This window comes from Papio anubis, chromosome 17 (genome assembly GCF_008728515.1).
Source record: "Papio anubis isolate 15944 chromosome 17, Panubis1.0, whole genome shotgun sequence".
NCBI lineage: Eukaryota > Metazoa > Chordata > Mammalia > Primates > Cercopithecidae > Papio > Papio anubis.
The window spans coordinates 52,512,853-52,539,604 of NC_044992.1; the positions used below are offsets into that span (position 1 = coordinate 52,512,853).

A 26,752-nucleotide genomic window follows, 5' to 3' on the forward strand; every position below is an offset into this window, starting at 1 on the left:
TTGAATTGTTGCAGTTTGAGGCCGCACTCGCTCGATCTCTCTCACACCCCCTCAACTCCCTCTTTTCCTCTTCAAAATGTGTGCAGTGCAGTGTCTCCGCGGGCAGGATTGAAAGTTTGGCAAACGCATATCCATTGCTTTCATTTTTCTCCCCTTGTTTTGGTGTGGTTTTCTGGAATGAAAGAAGCCTCTTGTTTTGCAAACCTCTTTGCATTTCTAATGAGGTTTCTTTCGAATTTTTATTATATATCTGTTCCTTAAAAGGGAATTAAGGATTTGGACCAATCGTGGCACACAAATACACACAAAAACATGCCTGTTTTCACACTCCTAACTGTGGTTTTTAAATTGTGTTAAGGAAACGGATCATTTGGGTTAGTAGGGGAACCTTACCTGGTCTTTTTTTTTTTTTTTTTTTTTTTTTTTTTTTTGAGACGGAGTCTCGCGCTGTGTCACCCAGACTGGAGTGCAGTGGCATGATCTCGGCTCACTGCAAGCTCCGCCTCCCAGGTTCACGCCATTCTCCTGCCTCAGCCTCTGAGTAGCTGGGACTACAGGCGCCCGCCACCACGCCCGGCTAGTTTTTTGTATTTTTAGTAGAGACGGAGTTTCACCATGTTAGCCAGGATGGTCTCGATCTCCTGACCTTGTGATCCACCCGCCTCGGCCTCCCAAAGTGCTGGGATTACAGGCTTGAGCCACCGCGCCCGGCACCTGGTCTTGTGTGTTTGTTTTTATTCTTCGAGTGCTAATGGGCACGTGCAACAGTTGCTGGTAAATGGCTGATTAAAAAAGCAAAGCAGAAAGCCAAACGAGACCCAACCAAATTTGGTAATTCATCCGATTCAAAATTGTTTTTGACTGTTAAATCAAAAATAAAAGTATAAGACCGCAGGAACGCGTGTCATAACTCATTTGATCGCTTTGCCTTGCTTGGGAAATGCGGTTTCGTGTCACCTGTTGTAGAAGATGTGTAGTTGATCATCTAGACATAATTGCCGAAGATAAACTTTTGGACCAACTTCTGAGTCACACAGCGTCAGTATCAGATTTCTTACACAGCGACTTTTTCTTTTCACTCTATTTCTGAGGAAAAAGCCCTCCCGAAATCCATAATGAATCTCTCCATGGCAATCCCTCTTCTGTTTTCACGTGGAAAAGTTTCTGTGGGCTGGTAATGAGATGCATTTTGTTAAACAACCCCCCCCCGCCCCCACCAAAGGCTGCTTTGTATTAAATACTTAGTTGCAATTTACTAAATTGTGAAATTAACCAAAGCAACAACCGGCAAGACTTTTCCTTTATAATTTTGCAAATCTAGATTAATTAAATTAGAATCTGGTTTTAAAATCATTTCAAAAATAAGGTTTATGAGGAAATACTTGTGAGCAAAAAGGACCCTTTTTTCCTTGAAGTGAGGTATGTCACCTCTTTCTCAGATCGTCTAGGGTAGAAGAAGTGGTTAAATTGAAAAGTTTCCATTTTTCTATAAATGCTTAAATACTTATTGGAGAAGTAGGGTAGTATTATATTAAGCCAAATGTAAACCCACGTAGGCTGTCCTAACATAAGCTGTAAAAAGGTAATTTCTGTTGCCCGATGGTCAGAATCGTTGCCAGACTTGTCCTGGGAGGCTGGCTGAAGAATGAAGGGAATGAATCAAGTATCAGGTGTTTATGTCTTATATGTAGAAAGGACTACATGTAAATTCTTGCCAACTTAATTGTAGTACTTTTTTTTTTTTTTTTTTTTAGAGGAATCCTTGCTCTGTCACCTAGACTGGAGTGCAGTGGCACAATCTTGGCGCACTGCAACCTCCACCTCCCGGGCTCAAGTGGTTCTCCTGACTCACCCTCCCGAGCAGCTAGGATTACAGGCACCCACCAGCACGCCTGACTAATTTTTGTATTTTTAGTAGAGATGGGGTTTTACTATGTTGGCCAGGCTGGTCTCAAACTCCTGACCTCAAGTGATCTGCCTGCCTCAGCCTCCCTCCCAGAGTGCTGGGATTACAGGCGTGAGCCACTATACCTGGCCCTTAGATGTGTCTTTGTGCTTTGCATGCAAGTGTGTGTTAGTAATGGACTTCTTTTGTAAAATAATTTTATTAATTATACAAGAAAATAATTTAGTGTATATTTATTTATTTATTTATTTATTTTTGGACAGCGTCTCCTCTCAGGCTGGAGTTTGGTGGCGTGATTCCAACTCACCTCCTGGGTCAAATGATTCTCCTGCTTCAGCCTCCAGAGTAACTGGGATTACAGGTGCGTGCCACCATACGCAGCTAATTTTTGTATTTTTAGTAGAGACGGGGTTTCACCATGTTGGCCAGGCTGGTCTTGAACTTCTAAACTCAGGTGATCCACCCACCTTGGCCCCCCAAAATGCTGGGGTTAGAGGCGTGAGCCACCACCTCAGGCCAAGTATATTCTTTTGATATTAAAAATTAAAGTATTATAAAATTGAAAACCCAAACCACAATGAGATGCCACTTCACATTCACTAGCATGGCTGTAATTATTTTTAAAAAATAAAAATAAAAAGTATTGGGGAGGATTTGGGGAAACTGGAACCATTATATATTGTTAGCGAGAATGTAAAACCATGTAGCACTATGGAAGATACTTTGGCAGTTACTCAAAAAGTTAAACTTAGAGCTACTATATGACCTAGTAATTCTATTCATACATATATAGTCAAAAGAATTGCAAACAAATGGTCATGCAGAAACACATGCACATATGTATACAGCAGCATTATTCTCAATGACCAAAAGGTGCAAACAACCTACATGTGCATTAACTGATGAATGGGTAATGCAAATGTGATTGATCCGTATAACAGATGTATTCTTCAGCCTTGAAAGGAAGGAAATTCTGATGCGTTACAACATGGAGAACCCTTGAGGGAGTTATGCTAAGCGAAATAAGCCAGTCACCAAAGGAGAAATACTGTGTGATTCCACTCACATGAGGTACTCAGACTGGTCAGATTCATAGAGACAGAAAGTAGAAGGGTGGTTACTGTAGGCTGGGAGAAGGAGAGAATGGGGTTAGTGTTTAATAGGTCCAGAGTTTCAATTTGGGAAGATGAAAAAGTTCTGGAGATTTGTTTTACAACAATGTGAATGTTCTTTTTTTTTTTTTTTTTTTTTGAGATGGAGTCTCGCTCTGTCGCCCCGGCTGAAGTGCAGTGGCCAGATCTCAGCTCACTGCAAGCTCCGCCTCCCGGGTTTAGGCCATTCTCCTGCCTCAGCCTCCCGAGTAGCTGGGACTACAGGCGCCCGCCACCTCGCCCGGCTAGTTTTTTGTATTTTTTTAGTAGAGACGGGGTTTCACCGTGTTAGCCAGGATGGTCTCGCTCTCCTGACCTCGTGATCCGCCCGTCTCGGCCTCCCAAAGTGCTGGGATTACAGGCTTGAGCCACTGCGCCCGGCCGTGAATGTTCTTAACACTACTGAATTGTACACCTAAAAGTGGTTACAGACAACCAGGTGTGGTAGCGGACGCCTGCAATCCCAGCACTTTGGGAGGCTGAAATGGGAGGATCACTGGAGTCCAGGAGTTCAAGACCAGCCTGGGCAACATAGCGAAATCCTGTCTCAACAAACAATGCAAAAATTAGCTAGGTGTGGTGGTATGTGCCTGTGGTCCCATTTACTTGTGAGACTGAGATGGGAGGATCACTTGAGCCCAGGGAGGTTGAGGCTGTAGTCAGCCATGATCACACCACTGCACTCCAGCTGGGACGACAGAGTGAGTGATTAGACAGTGATTAGAGTGTAAATTTTATGTTATGCCTACTTTACCACAATTTTAAAAAATTGTTTGAAAGAAGCCACACACAAAAGTCTTATTTAGTGAAATTGTGTGTTGTATGATTTCATTTATATGAAATGTCCCAAATGGGCAAATTACAGGAAGTCAGTAAATACTTGCCAGGAAATGGGAGAGGAAATGGGGAGTAGGGCCAGTGATTCTCGGGTGATGAAAATGTTCTGGAATTAAATAGTGGTGATGGTTGTACAACCTTGTGAATACTATACTAAAACCCACTAAATTCTGCACTTATTTAAAAGGGTGAATTTATGGTATACAAATTAATTATATCAATAAAAATTAATAAAAAGGTATGGTATGAGGAATTGGGAAAACATTATATGTATATATATGCCTTAAGTCTTTAATCAGTTCCCTTTGTCCTTTCTGCAACAAAGTTATACCCAACCGATACTATTTTATCATAAGGTGTGCAGTCCAGAACTATCTGTATATCTTTATCTCTCTCCGTATATGTATATCTCTGTATCTATATCTCTCCAGAAAAATCTGCAAAATAGCTTGGTGAATTTTCTTTTTGATTTTAACACTTAACATTTTTTTGGCCAGTCGTGGTGACTCACACCTGTAATCCCAGCACTTTGGGAGGCCAAGGTGGGTGGATCACTTTAACCCAGGAATTCAAGACCAGCCTGGGCAACATATCAAGACCCCTTCTTTACAAAAAATACAAAAATGAGCCAGGCGCACGTGCCTGTAGTTCAGCTACTTGAGAAGCTGAGGCAGGAGGATCATTTAGGCCCAGAAGGCAGAGTTTGCAGCGAGCGGATATGGTACCACTGCACTCCAACCTGGGTGACAGAGCCAAACTTTGTTTCAAAAAAAATCTAGCCTCCCAGTGGCTTATTCCTGTAATCCCAACACTTTGGGAGGCCTTTAAGGCAGGAGAATGCCTTGAGCCGAGGAGTTTGAGGCTGCAGTGAGCTGTGATTCTGCCATTGTCCTCCAGCTTGGGAGACAGAAACAGACCTTGTCACAAAAATAGATTAATTAAGTAAATTTCTTTTATTTTCTTTCTTCTTCTTTTTTTTTAAAGACAGGGTCTCACTCTTTCACCCTGTCACCCAGGTTGGGGTGCAACAGCTCAATCTCAGCTCACTGCAACCTCCACCTCCCAAGTTCAAGCGATACTCCCAACTCAGCCTACCAAGTAGCTAGGACTACAGGTGCACACCACCATGCCTGACTAATGTTTTTTGTTTGTGTATTTTTTGTAGAGATGATGGTTTTGTCATGTTGCCCTTTTTTTTTTTTTTTTTTTGTAGAGATGGGAGTTTTGTCATGTTGCCCTAACTCCTGGGCTCCAGCGATCCACCCACCTCAGCCTCCCAACGTGCTGGGATTATAGGTGTGAGCCATTGCACCCGGCCAATTTTTTCCTTTTACTGTATCTGTGGTTCCACAACTTCCTTTTTTCCCCTATTCTCTATGGACCTTCTACTTCATTTGGACTCTGCTTAGATTGGCCTAGTTTTCTCTTTAATCAAATCTTCAGGAAGCAATTTATTACATTAAAAATGATCTAACAAGCTTTATTTTTATCATTGTTAAAAATCCTTGTTTTGAGTAACACAACCACAAAGTAAAGAATGTTATCATTGATTTAATCAGTAAAAAACAATACTTAACAATAAAATTTTTCAAACATGGCTCCAGGCCATCCAGACGACTTAGCTTGGGCTCAAGTTATCTTCCTTTGATGCCCTTCTCTTCTTCGAATGAATCTGTTTTGGAAGAAAACACAATTAAGATTATCCATCACAACAACCACTATCTCCAAATCTGTATTCATTCCTTTTATTCATTATAAGTCTCATCTACCTGATGAGATAACTTTTTTGAAGACAGGAATTGTATGCTGTTCAACAGAGCTTTGATTCTTCCACAGTTCAGTCATCCTTGCTATCTTGCGGGGGACTGGTTCTAGGATACCGCCCCCACACCATACCAGAATCTGTGGATGCTCAATCCCTTGTATATAATGATGCAGTATTTGCATATAACTAACACACATCCCCCCAAATCCTTTATTCACTTACTTAGAGATAGGATCACCCTCTGTCGCTCAGGCTGGAGTGCAGTATCACAATCAAGCTCACTGCAGCCTCAACCTCCTGGGCTCCAGTGATCTGCCCACCTCAGCCTCTTGAGTAGCTGGGACTACAGGTGCATACCACCACACCTGGCCAATTTTTTATTTTTATTTTTATTTTTAGTAAAGACAAGGTCTCACTATGCTGCCCAGGTTGGGCTCCCAAAGTGTTGGGATTACAAGTGTGAATCGCCGTGCCTGGTCCCATGTACTTTAAGTCATCACTAATAAAATGTATCGATATTGTACAATGGTGAGAGTTGTTATACTTTCTATTTGTATTTTCGTTTCTTTTTTCAAGTATTCAGCCTCACCCAGCTGAATCTGAAGATGTGGACCTGCTGATGAAGAGGGCTGATTGTATCTAACTTAGGGTCTTGCGTGTAGCTGGCACTTAATACATTCTATTGACTGTTTTAGCTAACATTCAACGGACAATTCCTCATAAAAAAAAACTCTTAAAAGTAGGAGAAAAAAAAAGGAAACCCGAGTCCTTCCTCTAAAGTGGCTGGAAAACCAGCCTGGGGCAACATTAAAAACAATTTTTTTAAAAAATTAGCTGCCTGCCTGTAGTCCCAGCAACTCTGGAAGCTGAGGCAGGAGGATCCCTTAAGCCCAGGAGTTTGAGGTTACAGTTAGCTAGATCACACCATTGCTCTCCAGCCTGGGTGACAACAAGGCCCTGAGAAAGAAAAAAAAAAGAAAGGAAAGGAAAACGGAAAGGAAAGAATATAAGTATTGAAAAGGAAGAGACAAAACTATCATTATTTGCATATGAAATGATAAATGTTAGACAGCCAAAGAAGCCTAAGAGAATCAACTAAGATTTTAGTGGAAGTAATATGAGAATTCAGTACGGTGGCTAGAAACAAAATCAAGAGAGCAGCACACAAATCTCAAATATTTTCAGATGTACCACCAATTAGAAAATGGAAGAAAGATCCCATTTACAATGGCAATGCAAATGTATGAAGTATTTAGGAACAGAAATACAAAGATCTTTTATCTAACAAAAGATGTGTAAGATCTACATGACGGAAACCCTAAAACTCTTTTGAAAGACATTAACAAGAAATGAACACATGACATGAGATAGCTCATTCCTAGAATGTTGTACAGATATCAATTCTCAAATTAATCTACAAATTTAAAGTAATCCTATTAAAATCCCAAGATAGTTTTTGGTGGTGGCTGTTTTTGAGACAGGGTCTCGCTCTGTTGCCCAGGCTAGAGTGCAGTGGTATGACCAGAGCTCACTGCATCCTCGACCTTCCGGACTCAAGCAATCCTCCCACTTCAGCCTCTCATATGGTGTCCAAGAAATGGTGACAAATCTCACAAAGGGATTAGGCTCAGGAGGGCCGGAATAGTCAGGGAAGGTTTCAAGCATGAAGATGAACTTGAGTTGGCTTTGGAGAGATTCATGGGACTCCCACAGGCAGAGTGAAATAAGGCCATTTTAGATGGACAGATGCACAGACAAAAGCAGAAATGCGGATGGTGTGACTGGGGTATGGTGAGGGGCTGCTCTGGCTGGAATGGAGGGCTGCCACAATAATGGAAATGGTAAATGAGGCAAATAAGGTTGGACTGGTAGCATAGCGTCAACGGTGCCAGCTTATTAAATCACTTCCAAAATGCTAGCACTGGCCTGTTGGGAAAAGTAATACATCATGTAATCGAACAAAAGGCAAACAGAGGCAAGCTCCAGGAATGGGCACTGTGAACAGGACTCGCCCCAGAGTAGCCAGATGTAGGCTTTAGATATGTTGATGCAGGTTGAGCATCTCTGATCCGAGGGGGAATGTCTCACATGGTCTCCAAGAAATGGTGACACATCTCACAGAGGGCCTAGGCTCAGGAGGGCTGGAGTATGAGACATTCCCCCTCCCCTGAGAACTTAAAAATGTGGCCAACAATTTTTTTAAAAGATGGCTACCCTGTAGCGCTTTAACTGGACCTATTTAGACAACGCCTTACACACTGGAGAAGGATGATACTGTGTGAACCTAATAAGTCTACAAGACAATACTTCTCTCTTTTGGCTGTCTCCTTCCTCTCCAGGGTGATGACAACTCCGTGAGGTGGAGATTATACGTCTCTCATCATTTCAGCAACAAGGAAATAAATGAGTGGCAGAGTAAGGGTGACTTGGTGAGTACATCTAGTTGTTGACATCATTTTGGGAGGGAGAAATTTTGCTATTATATCAACTTAACTTCTTAAAATAATCTAGCGGGATTCACTTGTTTTCAATTCACAGAGCTCTCCTGGAAGTGAGGATCCTTTAAAAACCCTAGAATATACACTACAGTAAAAGAACAAAGCATATCTCAACCTTAAACGACTGAAGAAGAATGTCAAGTAGCAGCAGGTGGGAAAGCGGCTTTGGTTTTGCGTTTGTGGGCTCTGAATCCACACAAAGACAGGACTGCATTCTGAAAACCTGAATTAATTTTTGTCCTTACCTCAATGAGGCAGAAAATTGTAATCAAAATAATCAGTGTTACAGTCACACATATTGCCAAGATGAGTTTGTTGTTATAGCCATATCCTGGAACTTCTTTTGTGAGCTGAAAAAAAAAGGAAAGATTAATTAAAAAAAAAAAACCAGAATGAAAACTAACTTTTCAAAACCCCAGTATTCCAGGTGAGTAGCTTACAGGTTCTTATTTATTTTTGTCTCAACAAAATAAAGACAAGATCTCACTGTCACCCAGGTTAGAGTACACTGTTGTGATCACAGTTTACTACAGACTTGACCTCCCTAGGCTGAGGTGATCCTCCGACCTTAGCCTCCCAAGTAGCTGGGACAGGCATGTATCACCATACCCAGCTAATTTTTGTATTTTTTATGGCAACAGGGTTTCATTATGTTGGCCAAGCTGGTCTGAAACTCCTGACCTCAAGTGATCCACCCACCTTGGCCTCCCAAAGTGCTGGGATTACAGATGTGAGCTACCACCCCCGGCCTACAGTTCATCTTGTGCACTAATCTATTTCACTCTCCAAATAAGTCAAGTGGGAGATCACTGTCATGGCCAAAGTTACATGACCAAGACAAGCTATGGCCTGGGCGTCCCGGGTTCTCCTGTGTGGGCACTTTCCTGGCATATGCTAGATGATGGGAAATCTGGGTCTCATGTTTCTGTGTGGTCCTTACCTCACTCAACTTCTGCTCTTTCTGTTCACTCTGGGCTTCCATGCTCTCATTAATATAGTTCTCAGTTTTCCAGTGTTCCGTATCCCATTCTGCCTTGGACGCCTTTACTTCCTGCTGCTCACTGAGAAGCTTCATCAGGAGGCCTGTCCTGGAGATGAGCTTGGCACAGGTCAGTTGCACATGGGTGTCAGAGCAGTCCGTCTTCAAGGTCCGGATAACATGAGAAATGAACCTTCTCACATCCTCGCTGGGGATGAGGGACCGTAGCTGCTCGGTTAGCTGAATTTCAAACTGATCACCTGGGGATGAGAGCAACGGGTAATTGAAGCTTTTGGGCTCGGGGGACAGGTCAGTGCCCACGTTGTTGTATTCCCATTTTGTCTCAGTTTGTTTACCAGTTGGCCCTAAGTTGAACGCAGTCCCAGCGGAATCTGCCTCAGGAGGAGGATTGTAGGTTGTGTTTTCAGAGATGGTACCTTCTGGCATAGTAGTGTTTTCCATAGAAACGTTTTCTTCAAAGGCATTTCTTGCAGCTGTGTCTTTTACATTAGTGTTTTCTGTAAAACGTTCTGAAGGAGCAAATCCTTCCAGAAAAGGGTTTTGTTGAAGACTCAGGTCTCCTAAGGATGAAAAAGCCCCTTGTGAAAGGGAATTTATGAGGCTCTTCGCTGCAGAGAACAGCGGCCTGTTTGCGAGCATCAGTCTATCGAGATAACCTTCCTTTCTCAACTTCCTAATCATTTTGGCCTTGGGTGTTCTGTGGGCCACACGGGAGCCAGTTTTATGAAAGCGGTATTTTTTTCTGGAAGGTTTACCAGCCTTCATTGTTTTAACTCTAGCCTTTGCATTTTCTAAAATGAAAATGGCGTGGGTTAAGTCTTTCGATCTGTCTCTGACCTCAGGTAGGGCTTTTACAGGGGTGGAGGCAGAAGGCTCACCCATGGAGAAGGGTTTCAGCACAGAGGAGACTGCCGCCTTACGCTCTTGGGTGAACGAAGGCTTGGTGTAGACGGTGTTTCCCACTAACTTCTCGCGCCCCTGCTCTGTGTGAGGCTGTTCCAGCTCCCTTGAGACCGGGCTCCCGAGCCTTTTTTCTTGGGCAGCGCTCTCCACAAATGCCTGCGCACCCTCTTCCCTCCTGGTGCTCTGCTTTCCCACCTCTTTGAAGTGCCTTTTCTGGATGCTCCTTGGGCCCGTGAGGACTCTGTTCCATCTCTGCAGGTTATTTGCCTACACTTTGAATCTTTGCCAGGCTGTTTTCCTGTGGTTGGACGGGTTTAATTTTCAAATATTTGTGGCGTTTAAATTTATTTACCTAGAAGGCTGGACTGCATAAGCATGGTTTTCTTCCTTTACAACTTCATTGATTTTTTTTTCTTGTTTTTCATCTAGTATCTTTTCTAGCAAATATAGCTTTCTCAATTTATTTTTCATAAGTTGAGTTGGATGCAGGTTGAAGAGAAAGGGCTGTTTGTATTGTTTTCAAAATACTCAGGGGCCTATCGCGATCTTGCACATTTGCAAAACGGTTAGTGAGCGGTAACAATATTGATTCCGCGTCGTTCCTGCTGAAAATCTGACAGATGTAACTTGAGTGCTATTAACCTCCTCTAAGTCGTCATTGGTGTCTAGCTGCTCACTCAAAGCGGATTGATGCCACTGCTGTCTGAGGGCACCTCGGCTCAATAGTCAGCTCAGTGCTCGTGTGTGCTTCTTCGGACTTATGCTGCTAAACGACCTTCTGGATTCCTACAGATGCTTCTTCAGCTGTGAAAAAAGAAAGAGACTGCTTTGATCATGAAAGTGATGGATGGCATACATCCAGTCGGCTGTACACCAGTCACACAGAGTAGGAGTCAGCAAACATTAGTGCCATTCAGAGGGAGAAACACACACCCAATCCTATAAACCTATGAAGCGAAGGCAGCTTAACAAAGGGAGAAAAGAGCGTCTTTTAGAAAGAAACGGCAAGCCCACCCTGCACCCAAGAACATTCCATGAGTGTGACATGAGTAACTCTGCTTGGGGATTATTCGTTGCAGTCCCAGGGGCCGAAGTTGCCCTGTGCTCCAGTCAAAGCCAAGGTGGGGAAGATAAAGGTGCTTCCTGATGAGAGCTGGCTTCTCCTGCAGACTGCTCCGTGCACCCTGTGCTGTCCCTGCCTCCACATGCAGAGAGAGAGAGAGTGCAAGGGCTCCCTCTCTCCCTTGTCCTCAGTGTGCCCGTGTTCTTGCTACCATCACAGCTGAATGCAATGGAAGAAGGTCCTCCTGAGAGGGCAAGGGGTGGAGATGCTAGCGATGGAGAGCCCACTCCCATTGCTGGGCAGGACTCATCTGGCACGGCTCACCCACCCACCCCATTCTCTGCTCCCACGTAAAACAGCCCCATCACAGAAGACGACATGGAAAAAGAAGCACCGTGTCCACCTAATTCTTTCTTAAAATTTGGGCGGGATCAGGTGTAGGTTAAATTTTTAATTTACCAGATGGTATGCTGTTAAATACACAGATCTATGGTATGACAGCAGTTTCTGGATAAACATTACCCGAGGGACCTAAAATGCAGAAAGGAAAAAGCAACTTTATCAGTTACTACTTTGCTTCATTTTATCTCTAATATTCTGGTTGGGGCAATAAAGCTTCTGACTGCATATGAAGGTCAAGTGTGCCTGTGTGCATGGTTTTCTTTCAGAATTAAAAGTATTTTAGAGTGGTGCTGAGGGTCAGAAGGGAAGAAGTAAGATTGTGAGAAAAAAGGAGAAACATGAGGCAGGGAGGAACCAGAATTGAGGGACAGAAGACCTGGCAGAATTTTGGCACCAACACCAGTCATTGTTTTCCTCATCTGTAAAAGGAGATTACCAATGCTTTTCTGCCCACCTCTTGGGGAGAAGGGAAGAATATAATTGGTAAAAAAAAAAAAAAAAAAAGAAAAAGTTTTGAAAAATAAGCAACACTGTCTTTATATATAAGTAATAGCATTATTAATTATCCACCCCACATATCATAGATACTATTATTCAAGCTATCTGGACATGAAAGCAGTCACATTTTAGAAGTCATGAAGTTGGTGCTAATAAACCTAATCTACAGAAACACTCCTGAAAGCACTTGCGCATTTGTTCTGTGAATGGAAAGGTTTGAATTCAGAGCAAGTTCAGCGTTGGATGGTCTAAGCATGGAAAAGCCCTCCATTCCATTAGAAGAGCCAGGTAGCAATTTCTGGTTATGGAACCAGAAACTCTCAGGCTTCAAATAAAACAGCATCACTTGTACTCTTATAAACCTGTAAAAACAAAAAAATCAAAACCAGATCTACATCTGTCCTGTAAGGCAGAGAGTACTTGAGACCCCATGGATATAAAACCAGTTTACAAACTACATTGCACTATATGAATAAATTGTCACTGGAGGCAAAGCACCAAGCAGAGAGCACAGTACACAGTGTGTGGATGTTAATGTTATTCCCTAGTCTTCCCATTCCTTTGTCTTGGTCCTTTGTGCATATGGAACCGTTCTATTATTAAATTTTGTAATAATAACTGAGAACCTGACTCTCAGCAAGGGAATAGTTCAGAAATTGAGGGTGTTTAACTCTGAATGAGTAAATAAAATAAAGCAATTATATCATTAACTTACAATTTTATCATCATTAAAAATAAAACGTTTAAAAACAAATACTTAAAATAATGTAACAATTGATCACCAGGCAATTTGGACTCACGACAATGTATGGTGTTTGTCAGACATGCACTGTTGCAATGCAGCTTGACTGTCTTGCAGACAACCTCAATGCTGTTTTTAAATTGGCAGAGGCAGCAGGCCATTCGGCTAGGTAAGATCCTACAGATAAAAACACAAAACAATAAATTAGTGGTAAAGCAGTTACTTGAGAAGGTAAAGGAGGCAGGCCAACGCTACCACAGGGCTGGGCGAAAAGGTGTTACTGAGGCCTGTGGACTGGACAGTTGGGTAGGAACTAGAAGGCCAATAGGAAGGAAGGCAAAGGTACCCAACCGAACAGTAAGTATGGCAGTGAGTACGGTATGCCTAGAATAAAGGTGGTTGGGATTAGAATTGGGTGACACTGATCAGTAGTTTAATTCAGAAGTATTTCTTCCCAACTCAAAAGTCTCACTTTGGGCTGAAAGTACACAGGAAGAAGGTAGACTTCTAAGAAGAGTCACAGGGTTTCACCATGTTGCTCAGGCTGGTGTAGAACTCCTGGACTCAAGCAATCCTCCCACCTTGGCCTTCTGAAGTGCTGGGATTACAAGTGTGAGCCACTGCAGCCAGCAAAATAATTACAATGGAGAGATCTGGAAGATTACCTTAATCAAGTGATCAAATTTAGTATTACAGGCGATCTGCGGTTACGAGGCAGGAAGGATACATTACCTATGCAGTATTTTTCCCAAAAATGAGGAAACTGACAAATCCAGATTGTGGGACATTTACAAGACAACTATCTTTGACTCTTAAAAAATGCCAATGTCATGAAAGATCAAAGAAAGTAGAGGGATGTTTTAGATTAAAGGAAATGAAGACATGACATGCAGTGCCTGATTTTCAATTGGATTCTATACTATTCTTTTCATCTTTCTGGCATGTTTGAATTTTTATTCAAAATATAAATTTGGGAAGAAGAGATAACCAAGGCGATTGGTGGTTTATTGTTATGGCTTATTGGGGGCAGTTTCAGAGAGATAAAGACAATCCCTGTAACTGGAGTAAAAGGTCAATCTCAGGGAGTATAGCATGGTCATTAAGAATACAGATTCCACAGCCAGACTAAGCGTCCCAGCTCCATTCATGTATAAGATTTGGGCAAATTGCTTTAATCTCTGTTGTCATTACCTTAACCATTCCTACCACCTCTAATGAGTTTTGAGGATTAAATGAATCAATACCTGAAAAATGCCTGGCACACAGTGAGTGCTCAGTAGCAGTTAACTACCATAATTATTATTTGCAGAGGTTGTGGGGGGCCTTTTCTGAGTCCTCCAAGAGGGTGGCTTTATTAGGGGCCACATTAAGACTGTGGAGACAGAAAAGGTGTTTCATGGATACATGAAAGCCTATGAGTTAGAGGGTACAATGTATAGAGTTTTAGATAAAACTGCATCCAGTGAATGACTGTACATCTTTTAAAACCTACAGAGGAATAATCACAAGTGACTAGTATTATTCCTTTGGGTCCAGTGGAAGCCTCTGATCTTCATGGGTTGGACCCCAGGGAGCCATTGCCCCAGCATTTTGTGCAACCTTAACTCTGACACAAAGGTGTTTCTTTTGTTTGTTTTAGACCGAGAGTCTCACTCTATTTACACAGGCTGAGTGCAGTGGGTACAATCTCGGCTCACTGCAGCCCTGCCTCCTGTGCTCAAAGTGATCCTCCCACCTCAGCCTCCTGAGTAGCTAGAACTGGTGTGTGCACCATGCCTGGCCAATGTTTGTATATTTTTTGTAGAGATGGGGTTTCTTTTTTTTTTTTGAGGGCCGAAGGTCTGGCTCACAGCCAAGCCCGACAGGAGTGCAGTAAAGCGTGATCTGCGGCTCTGCAAGCTCCGCCTCGGAGTTCCGCGCCATTCTCCTGCCTCTCAGCCTCGGTAGCTGGGACTACAGGCCCACAACCGGCCCGGCTAATTTTGTATTTTTAGTAGAGGCGGGGTTTCACCGTGGTCACCGATCTCTGACAACAGCAGATCCGCCAGCCTCGGCCTCCCAAAGTGCTGGGATTACAGGCGTGAGCCACAGCGCCCGGCGAGATGGGGTTTCACCATGTACTCCAGCCTGGTCACCAGAACTCTGAGGCTCAAACAACCCTCTCTTTGGCCTCCCAAAGTGCTGGGATTATAGGCAGTCCGGGTTTCATTGCTCTTTTTCTGCCCCCAACTTTTTTTTTATTTTTAAAAGGTTTTATTTTTTCTTTTTTTAAGCCTTAGGGTGGCTGGAAAGCATTTGCATTTCAAATATAATGAACACCTGTATAACTTTCATCTAGAATCAACAATTGTTGGCCGCCACATTTGCTTTCGATTATTCATTATTGTCTAATACATTTTTCTGGATGACCATTTGAGGAGTCAGTTACTGACATAATGACCCTTCACCATTAAATACTTCAGTGGTACGGCCCCCTAAGAACCAAGGCATTCTCCTACATAACCAGAATACTATTATCACCCAATGGAACTAATATTGTATCATTGTCTACTATGTAGTCCATTATACACATTTTGCAATGTCAAGTGTAACATGAAACTAAACAAATTCAGAATCCATTCGGCATGAACATTGCACTTAGATGTTTATGATTCTTTAGTCTCCTTCAATCTGAACTGTTCCAGTTGTTTTAAAAGTATACTGACAAAACTTTGGAACACCATGATGGTGTATGTATGCCCTACTTGAGAATAATTTTCAATATGCATTAAAGATCATTACACATGAGCCAAGACTCAAAATCGCGGCTGGCCTACTTACTTTGTATATCAATGTGTAAAACTCCTGAAGACTTCCAATAATAGACTCCCGCAAAGGGGTTAGTTCAATGTCTTTATGGCCACCGGTGACAAATGGTTACAGAGAATGAGAGCTTTTCTATCCACTAATGGTCAAGAAAAGCGAAGACAGATCCTCGCATCTTAGAGAACCAAGTGAGAAGCTGGTGGGGACTTCATCCAGAGAGGAAGGGATCTAGCGGCAGGGAAGATGCTGCAGGAGGGCTGAGGAAGTGAGGCTAGGCAGTAAAACAGATCACAACAATGTGGTGAAGATAAGAGTGACAAAATGAATGGAACAGAGTGCTAAATGAAGGCCCTTTCCATGCTAATCTGCATACTGCCCTCCGGCCAGCCTTAGCATAACTGTGAGTTTCTGTTCAGCTTACTTAATATGGTGGGGTAGTGGCACCATTTAAGTGGCAGGAAATTGTGTAACAAACTCACAATAGGACCCTGCAGGACCTTTTTTTTTTTTTTTTTTTTTTTTAGACATGGTATTGCTCTGTCACCCAGGCTGGAGTGCAGTGGTGCTATCTTGGCTCACTGCAACCTCCACCTCCTGGGTTCAAGTGATCCTCCTGACTCAGGTTCCCTAGTAGCTGGGACTACAGGCGTGTGCCACCACACCTGGCTGACACATATATATATATATATATATATATATATAACCTGCAGAGAAGGCCAGGCACAGTGCCTCATGCCTGTAATCTCAGCACTCTGGGAGGGTGAGGCAGGAGGATCACTTGAGACCAGGAGTTTGAGACCAGCCTGGGCAACATAGTGAGACCTCGTTTCTACAAAAAAATTAAAAATAAAAATAAAATTGAAAAAAAAAAGATACCTCACATAATATATGCAAATTAACTCAAAATGGATCATAGACCTAAACATATACAATTTCTGGGAGAAGTTGTATATGTTTGAGGACTTATATATGTTTGAGGAGTTTTATATGTAATGAGGAGAAAATCTTTTTGACATTGGATTAGACAACAGGTTCTTAAGATTTCTTAGGTAAGAAATGAAATATCACAAGCCATTTAAGAAAAAATTGCTTATTTAAAGCTGATCAAAATTAAAAACTTCTGCTCTTCAGAAAACAGTTTTATTTTTTACTTTTTTTTTTTGAGACAGAGTCTCGCTCTGTCGCCCAGGCTGGAGTGCAGTGGTGCAATCTCAGCTCACTGCAACCTCCACCTCCCAGGTTCAAGCACTTCTCATGCCTCAGCCTCCAGAGTAGCTGGGATTACAGGCGTGGGCCACCACACCTGGCTAATTTGCATATTTTTAGTAGAGATGGGGTTTCCACACAACTGGAACACTACTCAGCAATAAAAAGGAGTGAACAGCTGTCCCTCGTTGTCTGCAGGGGATTGGCTCCAGGACCCCCTGCAGATACCAAAGTCCACAGCTGAAGTCTTTTATATGAAATGACATAATGTTTGTGTATAGCCTCAGGTATACTTTAAATACCTAATACAGGGTAAATGGTATGTAAATAATTATACTGTATTTTAAATTTTCTACTGTTTTTATTGTTGTTTTATATATTTTATTTTTTCCAAATATTCTCCATCCATGGTTAATTGAATCCATGGATGAGGAACCTGCAGATATGGAGCGCCAGCTGTTGTAATAGGTGCAACAACATGGATGGTAGCATATCTCAAAAAATCTTATGCTGAGTGAGGCCAGGCGAGGTGGATCACATCTGTAATCCTAGCACTTTGGGAGGCTGAGGCGGGCGGATCACTTGAGGTCAGGAGTTCAAAACCAGCCCTGGCCAACGTTGTGAAATCTAGTCTCTACTAAAAATACAAAAATTAGCCAGGAGTGGTGGCATGCGCCTGTAATCCCAGCTACTCGGGAGGCTGAGGCAGGAATCGCTTGAACCTGGGAGGCGGAGGTTGCAGTGAGTCTAGGTCATGCCACTGCACTGCAGTCTGGGTGACAGAGTGAGACTCTATGTCTCAAAAAAAAAAAAAAAAAAACTATGTGAAAGAAGCCAAACACATGCTATATGAGTTCATTTATAAGACATTCTGGAAAAGGCAAAAGTAAAAAGTATAGGAACAGAAATCAGATTAGTAGCTCACAGGGGCTGATGGTACCAGGAGGGGATTGACTACAAAGGGACATGAGGGGCCTTTTTGAGGCATCAGAAATGCTTTATATTGGGAATGTGGTGGTGGTTATGTAACTATACATTTGTCAGACTCATCAAACTGTACACTTGAAAAGGGTGAATGTTAGTATATGAAAATTACACCTCAATAAACCTGACTTAAGAAAATAATAAAACAAACCTAAAGAACCAACTAAGTGAAAATAAATCTAAGAAAAAAATAACTTACAGTTTTTCCAGTTCAACAGTCATCGTGAGAATGTTCTTAAGTGTTGTAAGTGGGACTTGCGTTGTTCCCATGTCTCTGAAGAAGAAAGCCAAAACACTCATGATATGAACCCCAATAAAAAATTCTGTACTTAAAAAGATATTTCAAGGACATGTGATTACTTCAATTTTGGCTTCTCTATAAAACACGCCAGCTCAAGAGTTTATTTGCTGTAGAATTCCAGGGAGCTCTTATTAAAGAAATTTAAGTTGATTTGCATCATCAAATTAATGATATTCAAGAGCAGAGCTTACACCATTTTTATGATTATCTTCTCATTTTCATATTGCATTCACCATCGTATTTACTCTTTTCTTCATTTTTAAAATAATGAACACCTTTTCCCCTTTGTTTTCTTGGTTAAATAATATTTCTCCATGTGTCTACATGTTCCAAATCTATATGGGTTCTTCAACACTGTTCTCTTCCCTTGCTGTCTTGACAATTATACATTCTCTTTAATTTTTTTCTTTGCCAATAACTTTTTTCCAATAACCCAGTTAAAATTTAAATTATGACATTTTAGCCTAAATGCAAAATATTTAAGCTTTGATAAAAATTTAAAAAGCATAAATCATCTCATGACTTATGAGAGTACTATAGCACTTACAGATATTTTAATGCTGGCAATTTAAAGAGATACGGATCTTCAACAGTGGTGAGAGGATTGCGATAGAGAATTCTGAAAAATGGAATGGAATTCAAATAACCTGCATTTTCAATGTGTGAAACTGCATGAAAAGTTTATATTCATTTTTTGCTATGGAACTTGTAGGTAAAAAAGAAAAAGGTATTTTCTGTTTTTATCTAATCAATCACCATTAGACTCCATAAAGCGCTATTCCTCTGGGAACTACCCAGGTCTCTAGAAGATAAAGTAGAGGAGAGAACAAGGGGAAGAACTACAAGGTAAAAAAAAGTGGATAGCAAAGAAAAAATATGCCACAGAACTTTTCAGGTCAAAAACCCTACAAGTGACTATGTTGGTAGGAAGTCCTGACTGTGTAGCAAACACTATTTCTAGCGTCCTCCATAATTCAAGTTGCTCATCACAATTCAAGTTGTTCATTTTTTATTTATCTATCTATTTATTTATTTATTTATTTATTTATTTTATTTTATTTTTTTTGTTTGAGATGGAGTCTCGCTCTTGTTGCCCAGGCTGGAATGCAATGACTCAATCTCGGCTCACTGCAACCTCCACCTCCCAGGTTCAAGCGATTCTCCTGTCCTGCCTCAGCCTTCCAAGTAGCTGGGATTACAGGCGCCCGCCACCATGCCCAGCTAATTTTTGTATTTTTAATAGAGACGGGGTTTCACCATGTTGGCCAGGCTGGTTTTGAACTCCTGACCTCAGGTGATCTACCTGCCTCAGCCTCCCAAACTGTTAGGATTACAGGCGTGAGCCACTGCAGCTGGCTGCTTGTCTTTTATCTTTATAAAGTTTTTAAAATTTATGGTTTAATTTGCACAGTTAAAAAAAATAGGACCAATTCTTTTGCTTTATAGCCAAAGAAAAAGGAATAAATCTAACAGGAGGAACTGGTCAAAACCATACTCCCACTTTCTTCTTGTATGACATCACAGTCTTTCTTACATTGCATGTAATCACCTGCCACTTGTCAGTCTCCCGGACTATGAGCTCCTTGAGGGCACAGACCACAATTTTTTTTTTTTTTTTTTTTTAGATGAAGTCTCACTCTGTCACCCAGGCTGGAGTGCAGTGGCACAATCTCGGCTTACTGCAATCTCTACCTCCCGGGTTCAAGCAATTCTCCTGCCTCAGCCTCCCGGTAGCTGGGATTACAGGTGCCACCACCATGCCTGTCATCCCTGTGTATGATGTCTGAAATGTATTAGGCATTTGTAAATGTTTATTGAATAAACAAATGACATTCTGTTTTTATGTCAATAAAATGGGCCATTGAGTTTGATGCAAATTTTATTCCAAAATGCTGGAATCGTTTTTCTTTTGTTCTTTTAAGTGAACAAGAAAAGAAAGAAAGAAACAGGAAGAAATAGAAAATCTGCCTTTAAATTTAGCAAAAGAATCATCATTATTGCTTCTGCTGAAATTATTCAAATAATAATTATTCACAATTTGAGTATCTACTGGGTTGCCAAGGTATTTGTGATTAGCATTTCACATTTAATTCTCGATAACCTTATGTAGATATTGTGCCCTATTTTAAATGAGGAAACTGAGGCACAGAGAGGTTATATAACTTGTCTAAGTCACCAAGCTATTAAGCAGCAAAGCTGTGATTTGAACTCGTGTGTTCAATCTGTATGAAGAAAAAGGGTTTACTTTAACCTTACTTTTAAAAAAATTTTTATTTTCGTTCTTCATTCTTTCTCTTTCTTTCTCTTTTTCCTTCCTTCCCTCCCTCCCCCTTCCTTCTTTCTCTCTATTTTATTTCTTTCCTTTCTCCTCTCCCCTCCCCACCAAATGAGGGTCTCGCTCCATTGACCAGGCTGGAGTGCAGTGGCGTGATCTTGGCTTCACTTTGTCAAGTAATCCTCCTTCCTCCAGTCTCCCAAATAGCTGGGGCGGTGAGCGCGGACCACCATGCCTGAAAGCTAATTTTTTGTGTTTTAGTAGAGATGGAGTTTCACCATGTTAGCCAGGCTGGTCTTGAACTCCTGATCTCAGTGATCATGCTTGACCTCCCAAAGTGCTTTGGTGAGGAAACCACTGGGCCCAGCAATTTTGAAGACTAGTACGTACCTTTCAACCTTCTTCTCCTCTGGGAGACTTACTCTGTGAAAATTACAGTTTCTCATTAGCAGTTTGCAGCCACGCTTGCCTGTAGTTCCAACTGTTGAGGAGGCTGAGGCAGTGCTTGAACCCGGAGAGGAGGTTGCAGTGAAGCCGAGGATAAACCACGCATCCAGCCTGGGTGATAGAGCAAAAAGATTTTATGTCTTTCCCTAATCATGTTCATGTTAAATGAAATTAGGTCTGTCCATGGTGTGATCATGGGAGTTCTGACCTGCTCCATTTTCCCGAATGGGGCTGGTACACCCCTTTCTGTAGGCAACCCGGTGGTCTGTTTGCAGGAGGTCACCATACTGATGCTGAACTTAGTGGGGGTGCCCAATGCGGCGCCTTGCTACAGCCCGAATTCCTGGGGCTCAGGATCCTTCTTCCCTTTGCCTCCTGAGATCTGGGAATACAGGCACGTGCCCTGTGAGCCTTTAGAGATTTAAAACCATGTTGTAAATGACATCAGTGAAAATGGTGGAATAAAGACATCCAGAAATTCATCCCACCATAAAAGCGACAGCAACCAAAAAAATGGCACACACGCACAAACAAAAAATTGACCAGAATAAACTTTTTCAGAACTCTAGAAATTTAACCAAAGTCTGGGCACGGTGGCTCACACCTGTAATCCCAGCACTTTGGGAGGCTGAGGCAGGCAGATCATGAGGTCAGGAGATCGAGACCATCCTGGCTAACACGGCGAAACCCCATCTCTACTAAAAATACAAAAATTAGCTGAGTGTGGTGGCAGGCGCCAGCTACTCGGGAAGCTGAGGCAAGAGAATCACTTGAACCCGGAAGGCAGAGGTTGCAGTAAGCTGAGATCACACCACTGCACTCCAGCTTGGGCGACAGAGCGAGGCTCCATCTCAAATAAATAAATAAATAAATAAATAAATAAATACTAATGTGAATCTGCACCAATAAATAAAAAGCACTGGCCAGGCGCAGTGGTTTAGGCCTGTAATCCCAGCACTTTGGGAGGCTGAGGCTGGAGGCTCACTTGAGGTCAAGAGTTTGAGACCAGCCTGGCAAACATGGTGAAACCCTGTCTCTACTAAAAATACAAAAATTAGCTGGGTGTGGTGTTGCGTGCCTGCAGTCCCAGCTACTCAGGAGGCTGAGGCACTAGAATTGCTTGAACCTGGGAGGCAGACGTTGCAGCGGGTCAAGTTTGTGCCACTGCACTTCCAGCCTGGGCAACAGAGCGAGACTCTGTCCCAAAAGAAAGAAAAAATAATAAGAAAAAAAGATACTTGCATAATTATAAATAATTGCAATAATTAAAAATCTAGTTGCATGCAATAGTTATAAACTTGCAATAATTATAAATCTAGTTGATGAACATAAAGTGTATAAAGATGTAATGTGTGACAATAACAGGATAAAGGAGGGGGTGAGAGTGGAACTTTAGAGAAGCAAAGTTTTTATATACTATTAAAACAAAGTTGGTATTAATCTGAACTACAACCTTATATAATTAAGATGAGGCTGAGACCACAAGTGTGCACCAACATACTCGACTAACTGTAAAAAAATTTCTAGAGATGGGGTCTCACTATCTTCCCCAGGCTGGTCTCCAACTCCTGGCCTCAAGCAATCCTCCTTCCTTGGTCTCCCAAAGTACTGGGATTATAGGTACGCACCATTGCATCTGGCCACAAACATTTTGTTTTTTTATTTTTCATTTTCCAAGACAGGGTTTCACTCTGTTTCCCAGGCTGGAGTGCAGTGGCAAAATCATGGCACACTGCAGCCCTGACCTCCCGGGCTCAAGAGATCCTCCTGCCTTAGCCACCTGAGTAGCTGTGACTACAGGCATGTGCCACCATGCACAGCTAATTTTTAAATTTTTTGTAGAGATGAGGTCTCAATATGTTGCCCCACCTGGCCTTGAACTCCCGGGCTCAAGTAATCCTCCCACCGCAGCCTCCCAAAGTGCTAGGATTACAGGCATGAGCCACTGCACTCAGCACACAAATATTAAAAAAATCTCAAGTCAAGCAGCTAAACTTCCACTGGAAGAAACTAGGGAAAAAAGCTCTCAGCAACCTGAACCCAAAGAAAGGAAATAATAAATATTAGAGAAGAAATAAGTGAAGTAGAGAATAGAAAAACAGTAGATAAAATCGACATACTTAAAGGTTGGTTTTTTGAAAATATCAACAAAACTGACAAACCTTTAGCTAGACTGACCAAGAAAAAAATACAGAAGACCAAATTATTAAAATAAGGAATGAAAGAAGGGACATTACTATTGATCTTACAGACATAAAAAGGACTATATGAATAAAAAGGATTATATATATATATAACAGTATGTGCTAATAATTAGATAACCTGGATGAAATAGACACAATACCAGAAAAATATAAACTACTGAAACTGACTCGGAAAAAACAGAAAATCTGAATAGACAGACCTATGTCAAGTAAAGAGATTGAGGTAATAATCAAAAAACCTTCCACAAAGAAAAGCTAAAGACTAGACAGCTTCACTGGTGACTCTACAAAATACTTAAAGAAGAATTAACACGGATCCTTCATAAAGTCTTTCAAAATATAGATGAGGAGAGAACATTTCCTAACTTACTCTATGAGGGTGATATTACCCTGATATCCAAACTAAAGACATCACACACAAAAAATTACAGACCAGTATCTCTTACGAATGTAGATGGAAAAATGCTTGACAAAATCCGGCAAAACCAAATTCAACAGAGTATTCTGTAAACATGGATCAGATAATAATAGCAGGATTCTTCAAACTGATTTATGGTTTCATTACTTTTTTTTGTTGTTGTTGTTGAGTTAAAGTTTTCATTTATTGGCTGGGCACAGTGGCTCATGCCTGTAATCCCAGCACTTTGGGAGCCTGAGGCAGGTGGATCATCTGAGGTCAGGAGTTCGAGACCAACCTGATCATGCTGAAACCCCATCTCCCTTGGAGTCTTGCTTTGTTGCTCAGGCTTGAGTGCAATGGCGTGACCTCGGTTTACTGCAACCTCCACCTCCCGGGTTCAAGCGATGTTCCTGCCTCAGCCTCCTGAGTAGCTGGTATTACAGGCGCCTGCCACCACGCCCCACTAATTTTTGTACTTTTAGTAGTGATGGGGTTTCACCATGTTGGCCAGGTTGGTGTCTAACTCCTGATCTCAGGCAATCTGCCCGCCTCGGCCTCCCAAAGTACTGGGATTATAGGCATGAGCCACTGTGCCTGGCTAACATATACTCTTTCAAAAAACCGTATATGTTGCAAAGTATTGGAATAAGTATTGGAAAAGTATTGGAATAACATAACATTTAGGTTGGACATTTAGGCTGATTACATGTCTTTGCTATTGTCAGCACAATTCTTATCAAAATCCCAGCTGGCTTCTTTCCAGAAAGTTACAAGCTAGTTCTAAAATTCTATGGCAATTTAAGGCACCCAAAATAGCAAAATAATCTTGCAAAATAACAAAGTGGGAAGACTCAAATGTCCCAATTTCAAAACCCAAATCTAATCTACAGTAATCACAGTGTGATACTGGAATGTGGACAGACAAATAAATTAACAGAATAGAATTGACAACCCAGAAATAAACCCTCGTATTTATGGCAAATTGATTTTTGACAAGGGTGCTAAAACAATTCAGTGTGGAAATAATGGTGGTTTTTTTGTTGTTGTTTTTTGTTTTTTTTAATGGTGATGGAACAACTGAACATCTATGTGGCAAAATAATGAAGGTGGACCCCCTACACCTCACACAATTATAAAAATTAATGCAAAATATGTCAAATACCTAAATGTAAGAGTCAAATGATAAGACTCTTACATGAAAACATGGGAGTAAGGGAGTAAATCTCATGACCCTAAATTAGACAACAGTTTTTTCTTCTCCAAACTGATTTTTTTTTTTCTTTTAAAACAATTTTGTCTTTTGACTTTAATGAACTATTACTAGCTAAAGGTAGCCTGACATGGTGAAAGGAATGTCAGACTAATGAAAGGTACACAGCCTGATTTAAAACCAAACCCTGAACCTTCTTAAAGAAGAATAAAACATTTTATACACAAACATGACCCCAAAAGTACAAACAACCAAAGGAAAAAAGATAAATTAGATTTTATGAAAATTAAAAACTTTTGTGCATCAAAGGACACTGTCAAGAAAGTCACAGAACTCACAGGATGAGAGAAAACACAGGCAAATTATCTGTTAAGGTCTAATATCCAGAGTGTCCCGAAGATATACCGAATTCTTGTAATTCAATAAAAAGACAAATCAATTTTTTAAATGGGGAGAGGATTTGAATAAATATTTCTTCAAATAAGATATATAATGGCCCATATACACATAAAAAATGCTCAATGTCTTAAATCATTAGGGAAATGTCCATCAAAAACCACAGCGAGATACTAGATACTACTTTACACTCACTGGAATGGCTACAATGAGAAGAGATAGACAACGACAGTGTTGACAAAGACATGGAGAAATTGAAACCCTCAAACGTTGCAGGTGGAAGTGTAAAATGGAGCAGCCACTGTGGCCGACAGTTTGACAGGTCCTCAAAAAGTTAAGCGTAAGAGTTGCCCTATGATCCTAGCAATTCTGCTAGGGATTCACTAAATTAAAAACATGTCCACACAAAAGCGAGTACATGCATGTCCACAGCAGCATTATTCCTTAAATGCCAGAATAAAAGTAGAAACAACCCAAATGTCCACTAAGTGATGAATGGATGAACTGATACAGTGATGGCTCCGTGGGTCTCCTTCCTTATAAAGGAATGATACATGCTGCAGCATGGGAGGACATAGAAACAACATGCTTTGTGAAAACCAGACACAGAAGACCACATACAGTATGATTCATTTATATGAAAGATCTAGAACAGGCGGAAATCATAGGGACCCAAAGTAGTTTAGTACTTACCTGGGCCTGAGGAAGACAGCAATGGGGGTGATGGCTAATGGGTACCATGTTTCTTTCGGATGATGAAAAGTAACACAGGGTTGGTAATGAGTGGGTGTTTGCCATACAACCTTGTGAATATACTAACCACCACTGAATTGTCACTATATAATACTGCGTTGGTGGTATGGATCATGTCTCAATTTAAACACAAGAAGCATGTTGTATCATGTAAGGCACCAAATTGCCAGAAGAACAAACATGCTGGCAGACTGAAAAAGGGTGAACCGCTCTTCCTTGACCATGGTCGGGAAATTGAGTCGAGGCCGGGAACCACACAGTAGATCCTGCAACTGATCCCCCTCCTCTTCCTATTCCAGATGGTTTCAGTGCCATTAACTTGTTCTGTAACACTAATATTCAATAAGATGATGATGTTACAAAGAGAAACAATGTAGGTGCCACATGACTGGTTAAGTATGGATTCTCAAACTAGGGCTTTAAATACCCTTAGGTACTTTTTTTTGGCATGAAAACCTGTAAAGACCACTGGTAGGCTTTGTGCAAGTTGGCTACCTCTCCTTCTCTATCTTCCCCTGCCCTTTCCTCTCCCAGCTATTAAAATGAATGTAGGCTGGGCACAGCAACTCAGAAAGCCTGTAATCAGCAGCAGCCTGGCACTTTGGGAGACTGAAAAAAACGAGTCCAGGAGTTTGAGACCAACCTGGGTAACACAGTGAGTCCCTGTTTCTTTCTTTTTAAAAACAACCAAAAATAAGGACTGTAAAAAACGTATCGCCTTAAAACAACTTAGCAAAGTTTGTTATCTTTCCTTCCTAATTATCTCACTCTCAACCTGCATCTTTCTTGACAGCTCATCCATAGCCTTAAGCTCAGCATTACCTCTGAACTAGGAAGCTCTTCTCCAATGACATTGGGATCTGCATTTGTCCCTGATGAAATAAAATATAGAAGCCTCGATATTCTCCCTCTATTTCTCCTGTTCTAAGGCATTGTTTTCTTGTTAGGTGCCTGGGCCATGGAGAGACTGAGTGGGAACTGGCTCCTTGACTGAGTTTGAGGACTC

General features: G+C 41.5%; 1 pseudogene across 1 annotated transcript in view; it reads right to left on the reverse strand.

Annotated features, from left to right (window-relative positions):
- Positions 1 to 5,425: 5,425 nt before the first annotated feature.
- The window catches only part of LOC101001047, a 62,159-nt pseudogene continuing 40,832 nt past the window's right edge, over positions 5,426 to 26,752 (reverse strand). The window contains exons 9-15 of the transcript XR_004179253.1: positions 18,609 to 18,680; positions 17,960 to 18,034; positions 12,824 to 12,942; positions 10,614 to 10,864; positions 9,098 to 10,358; positions 8,403 to 8,507; positions 5,426 to 5,566 (exon numbers count right to left, since the gene is read on the reverse strand). The product of XR_004179253.1 is annotated as a leucine-rich repeat-containing protein 37A3-like (transcript). The remainder of the gene's footprint in view (positions 5,567 to 8,402; positions 8,508 to 9,097; positions 10,359 to 10,613; positions 10,865 to 12,823; positions 12,943 to 17,959; positions 18,035 to 18,608; positions 18,681 to 26,752) is intronic.